The sequence below is a fragment of the Rhinopithecus bieti genome, unplaced genomic scaffold, assembly GCF_001698545.2.
Source record: "Rhinopithecus bieti isolate Rb0 unplaced genomic scaffold, ASM169854v2 scaffold_23868, whole genome shotgun sequence".
Classification (NCBI taxonomy): domain Eukaryota; kingdom Metazoa; phylum Chordata; class Mammalia; order Primates; family Cercopithecidae; genus Rhinopithecus; species Rhinopithecus bieti.
The window spans coordinates 1,763,909-1,768,946 of record NW_016811202.1 but is presented as its reverse complement, the minus strand read 5'-3'; the positions used below and the strand labels follow the sequence as shown (position 1 = coordinate 1,768,946).

The 5,038-nt window shown below is 43.4% G+C and overlaps 1 pseudogene; it reads right to left on the bottom strand.

Moving 5' to 3' along the window:
• Positions 1-925: 925 nt before the first annotated feature.
• Positions 926-3,083, bottom strand: LOC108543206 (zinc finger protein 75D-like; annotated as a pseudogene).
• Between the last annotated feature and the right edge of the window lie 1,955 nt (positions 3,084-5,038).

Genomic DNA, 5,038 nt, shown 5'->3' with positions numbered 1-5,038 from the left:
TTCTCAATAAGTTTTGCAAAACCTCCAGGCCTTCTTGCAGAGTATTCACGCATGTAGGGTTGTAGCTGATCAGCCATAAAGACAGGCTTTCCTTTAGGCCCTGCAGCAGTGTGGTACCAGTTTGAAAGCCTCCATCCAGTGCACATAATGAAAGTCAGAAAAAGACCTTCACTACTTATGTGTACGTTCCACAAAGAAATAGATACCTGGATGAGGGCCAAGATTGCCTCCTTCATCATTTCATTTTGTGTATCTGTGTTGACAGAGTCAGCAAGAGAAGAGATATCAAGTGCTCACAAGGTCCCTAGGTCTGTCCTTTTAGCCAGACCTTCCCTTGCTACTTGTAATTCCTTGACAGAAGACATTGTGGTAGTGAGTACTCACGAAAGAAGCAACTAGAATGGGGCACTTCTCCCAGGGCAAACACTGAATCCTCTTTCTGTTATAAAGTTCCCTGAGTCCTGGACTTGGTTGTTCACATAGATAGAATGATAGCTATCGAAACTGTCCGTGACTTAGTAATTCTCTCTGAACTCCCTTGAGAGGGCCCAGGTACTCTTATTTTCCATCTCTCCTGATAAAAAATAAAGAATGAGTCTAAGAGTCTTGACCATCATATATCTGTCAAACACTGCCTGGGGATGGGGAAGCTTCAAATAACCAGATACATACATATAGATAGATAGGTAAAGATGTCTCATAGCTACACTTCCATTTTTTTATTAATAAAATACTAATTATGTATCAGTCTTGTGCTAGGCACTGAAGATTCAATGCTGAATAAGACAGGTTAGATAACTTTTTGTTAAGCATAACATGTACCCCTCCCAAATGTTCTATTGATGACAGATTCCTATCATTGGGTGCCTCATAATTTTGTATTCTTTCATCACATCTAAGGTTAAACTCTACATGGTAACTTTCCTCAGTTTGGAGACATTTGACATGCTTCCCATCTTCTGTGGAGTTTCTGGTGTCTAAGAAGGCTCAACTGCCTGCCAAAGTTTCTCCTGCATATGCTACAAGTATGAGGCTGCTCACCTGTGTGAGTTCTCTGGTGTTTAATAAGGTGGGATTTGTGAATGAATCTTTTCCCACATTCATGACACTTCTCTCATGTGTGAATTCTTTGTGTATGTAGATTTGTGTCATAACTAAAGCTTTTCCCACACCATAAATATGGGTTTATTCCTTGATGTGTCATGAAGTGCTTATTAAGACCTGAACTCCATCTAAACCTCCTGTCACATTGTTGACATTTATGGAGTTTCTCTTAAGTGTGAATGCTCTGGTGCTTAATAAGATCAGAGCTAACTCTGAAGATTTTCCCACATTCCTGACATTTAAAAGGTTTCTCTCCTGTGTGGCCTTTTCTGTGAAGATCCATAAGTTTTAGAAGCTCTTGTTTACAAGTTGTAAGTTTCTTTTCTTCCTTGGAAAAGCTTGATGCCATTTCTGTACCGTGCAAATCACCATGATTTTCCCTGCCCGTAAGTTTTCTGGGCAATTTTCATTCTGGTCTTTTTTGATACTTTGCATCCTGCTGTTTTTATTTCAGATGCAGAAACAGATATAGGATAATCATTTCCAGTGTAATTTTTTAGCTTTAGCCCTAGAGAGATGACAGTCTCATAGATACCCTGCATTACATCATTGTAGAGAGTCTTCTCAAGAGGATCTAATAATTGCCATTCTTCCTCAGAAAAGTACACAGCCATATCTTCAAATGTCAGCAAACTCTGGGACTCAGGCGGGATGAGCTCAGATGCCATCTTCCAGTCTTTGGTGCTTTTCTGCTCAGAAAGGGCTAAAATCTGTTGAACATGCACAGCTCTTTCATTTACAGGCTGGGTTTCTTTTCTGAGTATTCCAGTCCAGCTGTTCTTTTTTTTTTGAGACGGAGTCTCGCTCTGTCGCCCAGTCTGGAGTGCAGTGGCCGGATCTCAGCTCACTGCAAGCTCCGCCTCCCGGGTTTACGCCATTCTCCTGCCTCAGCCTCCCAAGTAGCTGGAACTACAGGCGCCCGCCACCTCGCCCAGCTAGAGTTTTGTATTTTTTTTTTTTTAGTAGAGACGGGGTTTCACCGTGTTAACCAGGATGGTCTTCATCTCCTGATCTTGTGATCCGCCCGTCTCGGCCTCCCAAAGTGCTGGGATTGCAGGCTTGAGCCACCGCGCCCGGCCCCAGCCCAGCTGTTCTTATAGGACCTGGTATGTATTCCAATATTATTTCTGGAACAGACCCATTGGTTTGGGCTCTTCTGGCTCCCACTTGAAGCCTGAGGCCACTGTTGTTCCTCCCAAGAGCACTGCCTCCTCTCCCAGCTCATGGGCTATGACATCATTCTTTGTTCCACCAGGTTCTCTCTGCAAGCGTTCCACCAGGACCAGAGCCTTTTTGACATGCTGTGGATGATGCTTCTGCACCCACTTCTGGGTCCCTTGGGCATAATGGTCAGGAACTGCTCTAGTACCAGCATTTCCAAGATCTGCTTTTTTGGGTGGATCTCTGGCCTCAGCCACTGATGGCATAATTTCTAGCCTCAAGCGGTTCAGTTGCTTCCTGATAACGGAAGCTCCAGAAGTGCCTGTGAGCACTTTCAGGACCAAGAATCTCTATTTGTGTGCTGTATTTCTTACTCTGACTGGAGTTCTCTTTCACAGACCTATTAGTCTCCCACATAACCCCCATATGGGAATTCAAGCATGCATCTACCTTCAGCTCTCTCATTATCATTTACTCTAGGAAGAGTTTTACTCCTGTGTGTGACGTGGACACCCACCTGGTGTCACCTTTGAGGTGCATCAGGTTTGGTACAAAATCAATGAATAGATCTTCCCAAGAACACTTCAGTCAGCTCTGGCTTCCCTGGAGGCTATACGTCTATCGCCACACCTCCCTGCTGCTCTGGGCAACAAAGCTCTCCGCTCCTGCATCACTGAAAAGTGATGTCAGGAAAGCCCGTGATACTAGCAAGTAAAGCTCCAAGATTTTGGGAGCCTGGGAAAGGACCTTGGAAGATCATTTCCCCCATTCAATCCCTCCATGTCCCAGAGACCTTACCCTGACTCACTACTCCTGGGACGAGGTCTGTGGCCATTCATTCATTTAATTAATTGAGACAGGGTCTGGCACTGTTGCCCAGGCTGGAGTGCAGTGGCACGATCTCAGCTCACTGCAACCTCTGCCTCCTGGGCTGAAGCCAGCCTCCCACCTCAGCCTCCTGAGTAGCCAGCATTACAAGTGCACACCACCACACCTGGCTAATTTTTTTTTTTTTTTTTTTTTTTTTTTTTTTTTTTTTTGGAGAGACAGGGTTTTGCCACATTGCCCAGGCTGGTCTTAAACTCCTGGGCTCAAGTGATTTGCCCACCTCATCTCCCAAAGTATTAGGATTACACACATGAGCCACCACACCCAGCTGAGACGACACTTCTTAAAAAAAAGATAAAAGGAAAAAGGCATTGTTGTAGCTATGCCATTCCTTGTGTTTCAGTGTTTGAATTAATGAATTTTTTATCTTATGCCTGCTTTTCATGGAAATGGTAGTATTCCCTACTTGCCAGTCATGACTTACAGCCTTTTCTGGAAGATTATTTCATTTTTGTTTTTTCTTTTTTGAGGTGGAGTTTTGCTCTTGTTGCCCAGGTTGGAGTGCAATGGCACAATCTCAGCTCACTGCAACCTCCGCCTCCTGGGTTCAAGCAATTCTCCTGCCTCAGCCTCCAGAGTAGCTGGGATTACAGGCATGTGCCACCACGCCCAGCTAATTTTGTATTTTTGGTAGAGACAAGGTTTTGCCATGTCAGGCTTGTCTCAAAGTCCTGACCTCAGGTGATCCACCCACCTCAGCCTCCCAAAGTGCCAGGATTACAGGCACGAGCCACCGCACCTGGCTGGAAGACTGTTTCTAAAGTCAGACAAGGGATACACTCAATGTGTTTTCTGAGAAATGTTAGTCTAGGGCATCTGAGAGGCCAGAAACCTTTACCATGAGTAAAAGAATCACAGCTCATAACCTCTAGTTTTCATCTCATACTGTTGATTTTTAATGGAGTTCCTTGTTTTAGTAACATAAAATAAATGTTTTCTGCTGTCAAATCTACAGGGACTTTATTAAAATTGAAGGAACAATATTTGACAGTCTTTTGAACGTTTAGAAAAATAGGGTTTATTGTGGCTAAGTCTAAAGGGTCTCGTGATTACAACTGACTGAAAAGGAAGGAATCCTTTTCTTTCCATGCATGGTGACTTAATTTTATGTACCGTACTATTCAATAACAATACACTGCTGTTCTTGGAGGGTCTATTAGGCGTTAGTGTAAGTATCCCTATTGTTATTTACACTAGGAAAAAAAGCATACCTCAGGTCTTTGAGAATCCAGGAAAGCTTTGTTTTAGAATATTGCCCCAGCAGAAGGGAGCCAAGGAAATGTAGGCTTTTACTGAGTGCCTACAGGATGCCTCTCACTGGGGATGTAAATGAGACAGTCCTTGGCCTTCAGGAGCCAGGTGTAGAAGGAAATCAATCAATAGTAACTGAGAGCCACTGAAATGCTGCAATTCCAACATAACAAAGTGCCATGAGAGCACAGGGGAGGGTATAGCTAATTGATTGCGAATGTTCAGAGAAGGCGTCAGAGCTTGGTTCCATCAACCAGGTCTGGAGGGATCAGTAAAACTTGAACTAGAAGAAGAGAACAAAGGTCTTTTAGCCAAAGGGAACAGCTTGTGAAACTTGTTCCTGACACACTGGAATGATGAGATGGAGCTGATATGTGAGAATTGGTGGGATTAGCATGGCCAGGTTATGAAGATTCTCATATGTTAAGGAGTTAGAGCTGTTATTATTTAAGCAGCAGGAAACTGCAAAGTTAAGTGTGTAGGTTTTAATGGCCTACCTCACACATGTGATAGAGCCACCTCTGGTTCTCTGATTAAATAATTTGAGAAACAATCCATACTCTATTTCTTTTTCATGATGACTCTATAGGTACATAATACATTGGAGGCTCTGAAATGATATAAACTCATTTAA